At 33.8% G+C, this 15560-nt stretch overlaps 1 long non-coding RNA gene across 1 annotated transcript; it reads left to right on the top strand.

Moving 5' to 3' along the window:
• Positions 1 to 367: 367 nt before the first annotated feature.
• LOC143066385 (uncharacterized) lies at positions 368 to 13205 on the top strand. Its single transcript, XR_012975589.1, has 3 exons — positions 368 to 461; positions 3083 to 3156; positions 13104 to 13205. It is a non-coding gene; the product is annotated as an uncharacterized LOC143066385 (long non-coding RNA).
• The last annotated feature ends 2355 nt before the right edge of the window (positions 13206 to 15560 follow it).

Raw genomic sequence — 15560 nt, 5'->3', positions numbered from 1 at the left:
TATGTTACGGTCATCTTGAAAATATTTTGATTATGATTTACGGTCATCTTAACGATTTTTTCAAATCGAATTTCCCGTTTCATGCACATTTCTCGGAAGTAATTAGTGATTTTCGAGTGATTCTTTTATAAATTTACATCGTTTCAATGTATGATTTGTAAAGAAAATGATATAGAAACACTTAAACAGACAATACAGAAACTGACCTAATTTTTCATCCGACATCTTGGGATGACCGTGAATGCAGTTACGGTCATCAGCTTTACCCCAGTGAATGATGTTTATATTCTGATAAACATTGTTGGTACCAATGTATGATGTAATAAAAATGTTTCTTCAGATGGAATCGCACAGCACGTGAAGATGCAGAATGGCACCAAATGTACGCCGAAAACATGGACCATAGCGAAGTTATATCCCTTTTAGCTTTAGCAAAATATAAAACAAAGAAAACAAAAACGGTGAGATCAAGAAAATTTAACATGAAAAATATTGAAAAACGCAATTTATTGACTGCAATGTTTAAAATGTTTTTATGCCCCACCTACGATAGTAGAGGGGCATTATGTTTTCTGGTCTGTGCCTCCGTTTGTCTGTGCGTCCGTTCGTCCGTCTGTGCGTCCGTTCGTCTGTGCGTCCGTTCAGGTTAAAGTTTTTGGTCAAGGTAGTTTTTGATGAAGCTGAAGTCCAATCAACTTGAAACTTAGTAGACTTGTTGCTTATGATATGATCTTTCTAATTTTAAAGCCAAATTAGACTTTTGACCCCAATTTCACGGTCCACTGAACATAGAAAATGAAAGTGGGAGTTTCGGGTTAAAGTTTTTTGTCAAGGTAGTTTTTGGTGAAGCTTAAGTCCAATCAACTTGAAACTTAGTAAACTTGTTGCTTATGATATAATCTTTTTAATTTTGAAGCCAAATTAGACTTTTGACCCCAATTTCACGGTCCACTAAACATAGAAAAAATGAAAGTTGGAGTTTCAGGTTAAAGTTTTTGGTCAAGGTAGTTTTTGGTGAAGCTTAAGTCCAATCAACTTGAAACTTAGTAAACTTGTTGCGTATGATATAATCTTTTTAATTTTGAAGCCAAATTAGACTTTTGACCCCAATTTCACGGTCCACTAAACATAGAAAAAATGAAAGTTGGAGTTTCAGGTTAAAGTTTTTGGTCAAGGTAGTTTTTGATAAAATTGAAGTCCAATCAACTTGAAACGTAGTACATATGTTCCCTATAGTATAATCTTTCTCATTTTAATACCAAATTAGATTATTACCCAATTTCACGGTCCATGGAACATGGAAAAGGATAGTGCGAGTGGGGCATCCGTGTACTTTGGACACATTATTGTTTTCATATTTCATAAAACCTGCCTGAATAAAAGTTTTATAAAATTATTATTTTTAGATACTTATACAGCCGAGGATTATGCCAGCAATGGGCTAAGCACGAGAAGGAAGACGTAAACACTCTTTCCGAATGGGTTAAGGCAGTGAGGTCGTTGATACAAATCAGAATTAAGAAACTGAATAGGTCTATCAATGCCCATGCTACGTCAATCTTTAAAGACCCTACCTCCATGACAAATATGTTGTTGTCCCCGCAGATAAAGCCCCAAGCAACATCGTTTTTGTGTGTAAAACTCATTACATTAACTGCTTGATAAACGAATTAGGTTATGACAATTCACTTTGAAACTCAACATATACCCTTACGACACTTACCAAAGAGGAAATCCTGGATAATCATGGTCTGTTCTATGTTCCTTTGGAATTCCAACCAAAGATGAAGAACTGGATCTTCCATCATTTGATTGGATACCTAAACTACATAAGTGTCCTTACAAACAACGGTATATTGCTGGGTCTTCCAAGTTGGTATTGCTTTGCTTCATAAAAAAAGAATGGTCAACGTAGATACAAGTATTTTGTCTTAGGGAGGAATAAATTCTACTTTGTAAAGGATTACTCTGATTAAAACAAAATATTATCTGAAACTGATATTATCAAGATGCTTGATTTCTTGATTGACAACATATTTGTTACGTTTGGAGGACGTGTTTTTCAACATACGGTCGGCATTCCAATGGGAACAATATGTGCCCCTCTACTTGACGACTTGTTTCTTTATTATTATGAGGCTGACTTCATGCAGGAACTTCTTAGGAAGAAAGATAAGAAGTTAGCAATATCATTTAATTCTACTTTCCTCTATATAGATGGTGTTCCATCACTAAATAATTCAAAATTTGGTGACTATATGGAACGCATCTATCCCATCGAACTAGAGATAAAGGATACTACAGATACAGTTAAGTCGGCCTCGTATCTTGACTTACATCTAGAAATTGACAATGAGGGTCGGTTGAAAAGAAAACTTTACGACAAAAGAGATGATTTCAGCTTTCCAATTGTGAACTTTCCATTTCTACGTAGCATCATTCCAGCAGCACCTGCATACGGGGTACATATCTCCCAATTGATACGATATTCCCGTGCTTGCATTTCCTATCATGATTTTCTTGATAGAGGGTTGCTGCTTACAAGGAAGCTATTAAACCAAGAGTTCCAAATGGTGAAGTTGAGATCATTCCTTCGTAAATTTTACAGACGCAATCACACGAGTTGGTTGACCGTTATGGAATAACCGTTTCACAAATGATATCGGATATGTTCCTTACGTCGTAACTACAATCCCCTTCCCTTTCATGAATGTGACCTACCGAATTAGACTATTTACCGGATTTGTTATCACATCACATAAGCTACACGACGGGTGCCACATGTGGAGCAGGATATACTTACCCTTCCGGAGCACCTGAGATCACCCCTAGTTTTTGGTGGGGTTCGTGTTGTTTATTCTTTAGTTTTCTATGTTGTGTCATGTGTACTATTGTTTGTCTGTTTGTCTTTTTCATTTTTAGCCATGGCTTTGTCAGTTTGTTTTAGATTTATGAGTTTGACTGTCCCTTAGGTATTTTTCGTCCCTCTTTTATATAGGCAAAATTATTTATCAATTGCTTAATATAAATCAATTCTGACTACTAGAGTTTAGTTTCTGATATAAAGTGATTTATATTGCAGGAACATTTCAGAGAAAAATGTGCTACAGAAATAATACATGCAGCGAAAAATGGAGAAATCCACACTCTACGGAGGTAATTTCACTCTATTAAATGCAATGCGTATATCTTAGCTGAGATTGTTTATCCTTATGTATAGTACGCATGTAAATAGAGGTCAGACCACCGATTACTCCCTTCAAATTAGAATGTAAGCCTACTCGGACAAAAAATAGTGCATTCGATGTTATTATTTACTTAAACTAACCAACAAATTGCCAGAAATGAAGCTTTTTGTGAAAGAGAAACATATTAAGACCATTTTCAGCCAAAATGTACTTGTCTTTGAGTTTGCATTTTACATTGGGAATAAGTGCACTCCATAGTATACTAATTTAAGATTTCTAGAAAACCAGGGGTCAATTTTGGTGGTACCTCTATTTGATTTTAAAGGTATGTTAAAAATTGGAACAACAACAATACTTTATTTTAAGAGGGTTACACAGTTAGCTATATAACTAATCTTCCCTGAGGCCCTCATCACGAGAAATCAAACGAAATGCAAACATATACATTGCATACATCAGTATAAAAAGTCAAGTATGATAATAATGTGCAATACAACTTGATAAAATGTGATGAAAAAATAAACATGATGACATGATCAGTTTTTAATATTATTGATACAGCTAGGTTGATTTCATTAAATGATCTGTTATTTTGTATTTGAAAGAATTAACATTTGTAATATTTCTTAACGGTATTGGCAAATTATTCCACAAGAATGGTCCAGAATACATAAAAGATTTTTTGAACAATTCTGTTTTTGGTTTAGGGAGTTTGAGGTTTCCTTGAATAGCATTTTTCAAGTGGTATGGTTTTCTGTCTGAAACGTAATGAAACTTGTTAGTAAGATATGATGGGGCATCACATTTAATGCACTTAAATGTCATCACTAACTTATGATCTTTTAGTCTCTGTTCAACTGTCATCCATTTTAAGTGTTTAAATAAAGGTACTGAAGGAGCGAATGGGTCTGTTTCTAGTATGACTCATTCAGATCATCATACTAGTGACAATAGCAATATTACACATATATACAGCCATGCTCCGTTCTCCTAAAAGATATTTTCGATTTTGACTTTGAACAACACTGTCGCGTTTCGAAATGTGAAACCCGAGGCTGCAAAACTTGTGAAATTTTAATAACAGATGCTTGATTCACTAGCAATTTAAGTAAGAAGTCATATTTTACAAGAAGTTACGATGATCTGAATTGTAAATCGATAAATTTCGTCTTCGTGTAACCTTTTAGGATTGGTATACGTCGGTGAAACGAAAGCAAGGTTAAACAAACGTATATGCTGTCATAGATGGGGCAATATGCGCATTTGTTTCTACATAGGCGGTAATGGTAACGTTTTCTTCTGTTGCTCAGGCCAAATCATAAACTTGTATAAGTATATGTATGATGGCTTGTTTCGAAGCTGAGACATTTTTACATATGTGGTTAAATTTTCGGGGTACGAAGTGTGATTCATTTTTCCGTAAATTAGCAAACCCCGAGTATCCTTTTGCGATGTGGCTCCTCATGGTAAAAAATCCCATTTTTGACACAATAAGTTCTACAAAAATTTAATACTTTGAACACATTTAATGGCTCCATAGTTTTTACACATTTATTCTGTGTTCCCTTACTTTCTAAATTAACACAAATGGTTCAGCTTAGTCATTTGTTTATCATAGAAAAGTGTCAAATATCACTACACAGAGATTTTTTGTTTACACGTGACTTTTGAGTTCCTCATTTCAAGGCGCATTAGGGATATTGTCCCATATTGAAATCCATAGTTCTGATTTGACCAAATATTTTAGGTGATCTTCATCGGTATGACATTCTGAATAAATCTGTGTTTTTTTGTCCATTTCTGAAAAAAAATAAAGTCGTTTCAGCACTTTATGGCAATGACACTTTTATCGCTATATTCATTTATTTTTAATACAATGTGTATGTATAATTAATTTCTTCCAGTATACCTTCACTATTCAAAACAAGGACAAAACTTCTGATGATAACCTTAAATTACAATACACAGACCCTGTTAAAAGCATTCCATAACATTTTCTTGTGTCTAAAAGTGCATTTTGACACAGAAATTATGCAAAAATGTAGATTTTATAAAAAAAAAAAACCACCAAAATAATTATATTTACTAGTGGACATCTGGTACCTAATACTGTGGAAACCACTCGAAACTACTGAGAAATTCATTCTTATCATGTAATTAGAGTGCAATGAAGTGCAAATTTTCAAAACTTGTCCTTTCACATAATTCTTTTTGAGAAAAAAAAAAGGCTTTTTACATGTATTTCAGTAAAAACTTTTATCAGTGAGAAATCCACATGAGGTATTAAAGGAAACATTGTGACATCACATGTATTATGGCGTCATTAAATAACGACAGATCAAAATAGTGCTAAATATAGTTTGCAGTGTTACATGGGAAACAGTTGCCGCAAGATTCAACTCGAAATATCGAGTCGAAAAGATCAGTAACCAAGCCTTTTCATTTAATATCAAGACCATAGCAACAGTTTTCATATTAGCATATTTCTAACATACCGACTGTAATTTCAATTGCACAAATACCATAAATAAATAATTTAGAGCTTGCCTAATAAAACAAAATGCTTACCAGTTATTCAGGACTTTTTAAAACCTTTGCCATCTCATGTAAAAAAGTAATGATATGTCTGGAACTGAAATAAGACAAAAAAATTTACTCAAGCTGTGTTATCATTTATTTTAAATACATAAGTATTTTTGAGAGAGAAAAATCTAACTTTTGAAAGTTTTATCGTAAAGAAAGAAAAAAGCTTTTCCTTGTTGCTTAGCCACCTTCACTCAGACCGTTTATATTAGATGCAATGAGTAGTAGCTAACTAGCTTAATAGTTGAATAGCAATATTGTTTTCAAGAAGGTTTGACCCTCCCCCTTTTCACTGAGAAATGTCAATATCTAGTGTTTTGCTCGTGTGTATTAAAAATAGTAATTCATGATTTTCTTGATACATGTACATGTTTGTTTTCTGTTTATTTGCATATGATATCTACTGACCAGGGTCAAATCATTGGATAAAAGCACATGTGATGATGACGTATCTCACTTTACTCGTGTGAAGTGTGTTATCTCCCTTGATTGTCAGTTATTCCTGTAGACCAGAGTGATAATTACATAACCAAGACTATATTGTGTCATGTTTACTTACGATTTAATAATATTACATGTAAGTTATTTCTTGCAGCCTTTTTCAATAAATAAACAATTCCTTTCGGATCTCTCGGGGCTAAACAAAGTTATGATTGTGCCTAAAAAAAGTGTTCAGCCCCGTGCCAGTAATGCATTTTAAAAGCGAAAATTTCATTGCCTTTTGGCTGATCTTTATCAAGAATATTTATCTTAAACTGTTTATGATAACTAGGTATAAATAAAAAATACTAACCATCATTTTCACTATTTTCTGTGGTGTACAAGGTGAAGTCATCTTAAGATATCTCTGGATTTTTTGTTAGAAGATGGGGCAATATGCGCAATTGTTTGTACATAGGCGGTAATGGTAACGTTTTCTTCTGTTGCTCAGGCCATATCATAAACTTGTATATGTATGATGGCTTGTTTCGAAGCTGAGACATTTTTACATATGTGGTTAAATTTTCGGGGTACGAAGTGTGATTCATTTTTCGGTAAATTAGAAAACCCCGAGTATCCTTTTGCGATGTGGCTCCTCATGGTAAAAAATCCCATTTTTGACACAATAAGTTCTATAAAAATTTAATACTTTGAACACATTTTATTGGTCCATAGTTTTTACACATTTATTCTGTGTTCCCTTACTTTCTAAATTAACACAAATGGTTCAGCTTAGTCATTTGTTTATCATAGAAATGTGTCAAATATCACTACACAGAGATTTTTTGTTTACACGTGACTTTTGAGTTCCTCATTTCAAGGCGCATTAGGGATATTGTCCCAGATCAGACATTAACCTCAATGCAAACGACATTATTTACCAGCATTTAAATCAGCCTGATCATTCCATCGTTTCTATGACAGTTCGCAAAAATATACCACAACACTAACAATCCTCATCTTGCAACGCCTCCCGGTACAGAAAAAGAGGGCTACTGGATTAGACAATTGGGAACTACGACACCATATGGTTGCAATGACAAAATTGATGGTATATGTATTCTATCTAGTCCATCTTGTAGCTCGGTGAATGTGGTGAATATTTTCAACTCTACTCCTCGGCGTAGACGCAATCATGGTCGTCGTCATTATACATCACCTACTTTCCATGATGTCTCTATTAATGACTTGCTGCCATTTATACAAAAGCCGTTGGATATTCATCACCTTCGCACGAAACTTTATTCATTACCCCTTTCAAAACTTCATTCTCTGTTCAATAAATGTTTGGAAACCACCGTTACAAACCCTCATTCAAACCAATACAAACTTACACCTATCATTACGGATATTGCAAGTCACAGACTTTTCAAACCAGTTCGCATTGGAAAAGATGAAAAAGAGAAAAGATCTTTCCTTAATCTTTCATTTGCCAACAAAGGTCTCGATGGCGTCAACTTAGGCAATATCCGTCATCATAGATTAGTTCAATAGAAAATACCTCCTTATTTCAAAGATCAGTCTGTACCAATTATTTCGTATACCTATGCCAAACCTATCGCAACTAAAATTTTCAATTACAGACAGGTTTTGCAGGATCTCAATATTGACGACTTCAAGTCTAAACTTCCCCATTGTATTTGTGCTAGATCCGAATTCACATATAATCCGGCTGGCCACGTTATTACGGATGACCTAAACATTGTCAATAACCCTTCTCTGCGAAATGTGTTACGAAAGGTCCGAAATATCGTGTGCCTTAATCCATCAATTGGAAATACAACTTCAAAATTTTGATGGATTCAGTCGAGGATTATGCCAGGCAATGGGCTAAGCGCGAGAAGGAAGACGTAAACACTCTTTTCAAATGAATTTAGGCAGTGAGGTCGTTGATACAAATCAGAATTTAGAAAATGAATGGGTCTCTCAATGTCCATGCTGCGTCAATCTTTAAAGACCCAAATGTTGCAAAACACTTATCCTACCTCCATGACAAATATGTTGTTGTCCCCGCAGATAAATCCCCAAACAACATTGGTTTTGTGTGTAAAACTCATTACATTAACTGCTTGATAGTTATTGACCAAGCAAGTCGGTATTTAGGATTTAATATGCACGGCTCGTGTGACCCTAGTTAACCCGAACGACTTAGGAGTGTTGAAGGGTCACACGAGCCGTGTAATTTAAATCCTATATACCGATTTGATTTGCCAATAACTGTTTTAACACATGACGCAATCAATGTACGTGAACGTTTTAGAAATGTGGACGACATTCCGCAATCTACGGATCATAGGAAAGTTTCTTGTAGGGTAAAGTAAGGGGGAAATACTACTTTGATAAGTTATGAATTGATGACTTTTTTATATTTAGACTTTAAAAGTAGGTTTTTTATCGTTTCCCAATTTTTTTATTTAATTAGACTAAGTGACGATTAAGACTTTAAAAAAATGTGTACTTTCAAATCGGTGTATGAAAAATAACATAACTGAAAGGGTTATTGAGATTAGATTAATTGCTTTTGAATTTCTTTCCCTCAATGTTATGCTTGCAGAAAGATGAACCGAGGTCGAAGGAAGATGTTATATTACCTAAATTTAAAATGTTGAATAAATAGAAAATACGTTTCTCTTTCCAATCGTTTACCACCCCCCCCCCTCCCTCCAATTTCTTTTTATCTACTATATCAATTTTTAAAACACGTCCATCTAAATGAAGTCTGATTGAACTCCAGCTAATCCCCCCTGTTTTGAAACAAACTTAAATATGATCCTCATTAAATTCGATCAAAAAAAAGTCACTTTATAGGAATAGATATATAAATTCCATTGAGTCTAAAACTAATCCAAATCAGATTTCTGTTACTCGGATATTCTTAGATTCATTTCTTTTTTTTGGGCAGAAATTTGCAAAAAATGTTTTGGCCATCTTCCTGACTTTAAAACACTGATTTAAGATTTACGTTGTACACAAAATATAATAAAAATATTTATGTCTCAGCTTAGATACATCGTACGATTTAGATACAAAAACGGAATGAGAGACCTTTCTTTTTTCCTATTTTGAAACTATGATGTTTGTGCAAAGTTCAACTTTGTCGTAATTTCAAGGCAGAATACAGATTCGGGATTTGGGGCGGATTGGTAGTTCACCCTTAGATTGGACACAGTATCATGTTTAAGCATAAAATCGTCACTATTGTTTGGTGTTTTTGTCTCGCTACACTCTGTGAGATTTAATTTTAATTTTATAGACTGATAACGCCCCTTTCAAAATCAAGCAACCGCGCCTATAGGTAAAAATAGATTTGAACAGTGCAGTATATCTGAGGTAGTTAATGCACACCTTCGCTGTGCATTATTGATTATAGCACAGTAAGAACAAAGACATGCTACCCATGTTATGTGTTAACATAAACGAATTTGGTATTGACAATTCACTTGAAAACTCAACATAAACGCTGACGACACTTACCAAAGAGCAAATCCTGGATAATCATAGGTCGGTTCTATGTACCTTAGGAATTTCACCAAAGATGAAGAACTTGATCTTCCATCACTGTATTGGATACTTAAACTACATAAGTGTCCTTACAAACAACGGTATATTGCTGGGTCTTCCAAGTGCTCCACGAAACCTCTTTCTAACTTATTAACATCTATTTTATCAGCAATCAAAGCCGGGCTTCAAAGTTATTGTGAAACTGCCTATTCTAGAGATGGCGTGAATCAGATGTGGATACTGAAAAAATCTAAAGATATTTTAGAGTACATACTCTCTTTCATCTTGCAATAGTATTAAAACATTTGACTTTTCTACACTTTACGCAAGTATTCCACATTCCAAACTAAAAGACAAATTGAAAGAGTTGGTATTGCTTTGTTCCATTAAAAGGAATGACCAACGTAGATACATGTACCTTGTCTTAGGGAGGGATAAATCCTACTTTGTAAAGGATCACTCTGATTCAAACAAACAATTCTCTGAATCTGACATTATCAAGATGCTTAATTTCTTTATTGACAACATTCTTGTTACGTTCGGAGGTCGTGTTTTTCAATAGACTGTCGGTATTCTAATGGGAAGCAATTGTGCCATCTTCTTGCCGACTTGTTTCTTTATTATTATGAGGCTGACTTCATACATGAACTTCTTAGGAAGAAAGATAAGAAGTAAGCAATATCATTTAACTTTACTTTCCGCTATAGAGATGATGTTCTCTCACTAAATAATTCAAAATTTTGTGAATATGTTGATCGCATCTTTCCAATCGAGCTAGAGATAAAGGATATAACAGATACATTTAAGTCGGCCTCATATCTTGACTTACATATAGAAATTAACAATGAGGGTTGGTTGAAAACAAACCTTTACGACAAAAGAGATGATTTCAGCTTTTCAATTGTGAATTATCAATTTTTAAGTAGCAATATTCCAGCAGCACCTGCATACGGGGTACATATCTCCCAATTGATACGATATTCCCATGCTTGTATTTCCTATCATGATTTCCTTAATAGAGGGTTGCTGCTCACAAGGAATCTATTAAATCAAGAGTTCCAAATGATGAAGTTGAAATCATCCTTTCGTAAATTTTACGGACGCCATCACGAGTTGGTTGGCCGTTATGAAATAACCGTTTTATAGATGATATCGGATATGGTTCTAACGTTGTAACTACAATCCTATTCCCTTTCATGAATGTGACCTACCGAATTAGACTATTTACCGGATTTGTTTAAACATTAGCAACACGGCGGGTGCCACATGTGGAGATAATCTGCTAACCCTTCCGGAGCACCTGAGATCACCCCCAGTTTTGATGGGGTTCGTGTTGCTTATTATTTAGTTTTCTATAATGTGTCATGTGTACTATTGTTTGTCTGTTTGTCGTTTTCATTTTTAGCCATGGCGTTGTCAGTTTATTTTCTATTTATGAGTGTCACTGTCCCTCTGGTATCTTTCGTCCCTCTTTCAGGATATACATGGTTTCTATGAAGTAAAACTTAAGGTAAAATATTTAGAACGCTGTAAAAATTGCAAAATTTGCTTGAACAGATAAGGACTTTTATACAAAATTTGGTCCTTTTAATTTTTGAAAATCTAAGGCTTTTCTACCTCAGGCATAGATTACCTTAGCTGTATTTGGCAAAACTTTTAGGAATTTTGGTCCGTAATGCTCTTCAACTTCGTACTTTATTTGGCCTTTTGAACTTGTTAGGATTCTAGCGTCACTGGTGAATCTTTTGTAGACGAAACGCGCTTCTGGCGTATATACAAAATTTGGTCCTGGTATCTATGATGAGTTTATTTAATTGGTCGTCTGTCACCTAAATATACATGTAGTTTAATATTCAAAATCATATGTAAAGTTGATAACATACACACTAGCACGGAGATGAAATTAAGATCTCATGAAAGGATTCAAACAATGATTCGAACTATTCAACACACAGTGTATGTTATACAAATCGATATACCTTTCCAGTATGCACTATAAACGACAAAAACTCTTTTTGTGACGTCCTTGTTGATTTTACACATTTTTTTTGGCTGCTGAGTCACATTAGTTATTTTTTTTTCAAAATACTAAGGATTGTTGGCTCCAGGAATTATCTGAATTTAGGCTGACTTCCGATCGTTCTTGGCTTGTTCGAATATAACAGGAAAGCTTGATTTTTTTAATATAAAATTTCAGTTTTACATTCCTCATCATGGGCACAACAACCGAAGCACTTGCAAGCACGTGCCTTCTTATGAATATGATAGTTGCTGTCCATTCGTTTGATGTGATTTGTTATTTAATTTTGCAACTTGAATTTTCCTCGGAATTCAGTATTTTTGTGATTTTACTTTCTTCTTATTAAAGCTGGAAAGTGTTCTTTATTATGATATAGAAATTGCCCTCTTAGGTTATAGGTGCCAGAGATTTATAATTATCTTCGACAGCTTCCAATTATTGCCACCTTCACTGTTCCGGTGCTAACCAAATGGTGATATGGTCGTTCTTGTCACTATTGCCGTTATATAGCCTTTTTGTGCTGATGCAGCGTCGGACAGTCACCAATCAATCAATCAATCAATCGTTCTTGTAAATAAGAGAGAGATGGATACTAAATACCAGGTTTCGTGCCTTATCAGTTGCCTGAAATTGGGTGATAGAATGAGTCGACATCTTCTTTAATATACGATATAAAAGGATTAACACTAATAAAAATCCGAGAATTCAAATGGCTGTTCGATTTCACATGTTGGTCGTTTTAATGTATTACATGGTGTGAAAAAGAGTTATCTTTCAAGATGTAATAGTAATAGATAATCTTGTTTATTGCAAATACCAGATAAATATTACATAGTCGATGGGTGACATTATATGTTATACAAAGAGTCATAAAATTTCATATGAAAAATACTGACTGTGAATATACCTCTATACTCTCACATGATTTAAAACTTCTGGCTGTGTATATGAACATAGTTCAAAATAGTATTGTCCGTATTAAAACTTAGTATTAGGTTTATGTGTGAAGTTGAATCTGTAGATATGAAATAATGACAGTGATCAATCAATAAATAATAGATGATGTACTCTTTTCTTTCTATTATGTTTAGGATTCTAACAAAATTGTTAAAAAGGACTAATAACTTGTGAAAATTTAACAACGTTATATATAGTATATATCATCAAAACTGTTAGTGTACAATACTGCTCTTTTTATTGGATCTCTTTATTTCTACTATATTTCAAGAACGGACCAGTTTATGATACATATCCTTATCAGATTGGCGTTAACTATGATAATAAAATTTTTTATGATATACTATCATGGTTCTTATTTCTTCAATTTTTAGATTACATCAATTCGGTGTGGACATGGACCTTTCAAACTCAGAAGGTCGAACCGCCTTGCATGCAGCGGCGGTTAACGGTATCGAAAGTGTGGTTGATTTCCTAATCAATGAATGCAATGTTTCTCCATTTGTGAGATGGATGTGAGTATGTTGTATAAGAATTGTTTTTTTCTTAAACTAAAACTGAAAATTAGAAATATCCTAGTAGATATATTTATCCTAGTAAAGTTGTTTAGTAACATGAATTAATTGCTAATTTGTCAATGTGACACTCAAAACAGAGAGAACGCGACTGTCTTTACAATTAACATATCTTACATTTCAAGTGAGTGCAACAACTGGTTTCCACTAAATCATAAAGAGGACATTGCTGTCAAACTCTATTTTTAACTTACATCGTCTTTTCAAATTACAAAAAGAAACAATTTACAATGCGTTATAAAGTATCACGTTTCATGTCTTCTTTAGAATAGATGCAATCTTATTAACCATCGAAATGATCTCCGACGAATTCCGCAGGTCGTTTGACCTTAAGAAAAAATGAATATAAATATAGATACACAGACAAGCACATGTAATTAAACAAGGACGATTTTTCAAGGTCCGTTTGATTTCATGTTAAAGATTAGAAAATACGCGAATCGTCGTTCGTACTGAAATATTGTTTTGTGAGCAGAACAATCCAACGACATGGATCTTCTCGGTGGCTGCCTCATTTCACTTTTCATTATTGTCATTCTTTTCTTTTAAATAACTGAAGATACCTAGCAAATGCGTACCCCGTCCCAAGTTAAAAGGTTAAATTGAAGTTTCTATGACACGGCTTCAAATGAGTTGAATTATTGATTTACAAGCTAATAACACATACACGATGATTTCCAGCTAAAATTGAACCAAAACTGACAGCTAATAGCGATATAGCATGTGAAATTCAATTGTAATAATTGTTTGAAACAAGAAAAACTCATGTCAGCTAATGTCCCTCTTTAGTTCACCTTGCCCTTCAATCACAATTTTTGTCTGTGTATATTTTATATCTGAAAAAAAAACAGTTAAGCAAGATCTAAAAACAATTCAGATAGTTGATATTGTCTGACATCCCTTTATTGGAGTTATTGCCATTTAATGAGGATTTTTGCCAATATTTAGATTTTTTTTTACAAAAATCTGAAAACTTTAGTACAAAGAACAAACAAGGTAAGATTGTACACGCAGTTCGGTAATTTTGTTATTCTTCTTTTCTCTATAATAGATTGTCTGTAACTTAAATAAGCTAAAATGAATAGCAAGTCGAGTTTTACAAATATTGAACACGGTTGAAAGCATAAAGATATATATATATGCTACAATGATCCAGGTGTTTTGAAACCATGTGAAATCATTGAGAACATGCAATTATGTAAACATTTCTTACTATATACAATGAAACAACCGCAATGTTTTGGAACTAGATGGCGCACTGACCACCTAGTCGAACAAAAAAAGCCAGACTCAACTTTATTCTATTCCAAATTCTCAAAAACTGGTAATTAAACTCATCATAGATACTAGGACTAAAATTTGTATATACGTAAACGATTATGAAACATTTTCTAAAACAACTTCATTGTTAATTCCATCTGATTTGCAGCCACCGTGAATTTTCAACCTTCAATCAAGTGTGTTATTATGATTGGCAGCTGTAGCCCCGCTAGTGCTTAAATGTGTGTACCGAAATAAGTTTCACTACAGCCAAATTAATCAAATGTCGTAAATTATCTTTCGTTTGTTCCATCTTGTGTACAACGAACAATTTTTTTTTCTTTCTTATTACAAATTAATTATGACTTCAATCTTGAGATTGATCTAAATATATACATATCACATGTCATATTTATATTAGTACATCTAAAGTTGAAAAACACAAGTATTAAGCGTTGATTTCTTAACATGGCTGTCTTTACCAAAACATTCCGTTTTGCTTTTGTCGACAAAAATTTATAAAAGTTCAGCTTTAAAATGTGGTATTTTTAAAGTGGAAACCCGAGTATCAGCTAAAGAACATATAGGAAATAAGCGAAGGTCTGATATTTCTATTGCAAGTATTATTTCAGCAAAAAGCTTAACGCTAAGAGAAGTATCAGGTCCCTTTTTTGTTTGAAAGAATTAGAAATGTTCTTCATAGTTTTCACAGTATAAAAACACCCAGTGGTTACAGAACTAAACACATTCTTCATGTCTAAAGAAGACCGCGATTTCAGCAGGGGTTTCAAACTAAAACAAAGAGAAACAACAGAAACAATGAAGTACAACAAAAAACAACAATGCAACACACACTGAAACGAACTGTAAGATAACAATTCACATTTTCCGGACTTGATACAGGACTTTTTAAGAAAAAATGGTGGATTGAACATGCTTTGTGGCTATCCAAACCTCGCGCTTTTAAGACAATGTTTAATATAACACTAGAATGAC

This window comes from Mytilus galloprovincialis, chromosome 3 (genome assembly GCF_965363235.1).
Source record: "Mytilus galloprovincialis chromosome 3, xbMytGall1.hap1.1, whole genome shotgun sequence".
Classification (NCBI taxonomy): domain Eukaryota; kingdom Metazoa; phylum Mollusca; class Bivalvia; order Mytilida; family Mytilidae; genus Mytilus; species Mytilus galloprovincialis.
This window is presented reverse-complemented; position numbering and strand designations above follow the sequence as displayed.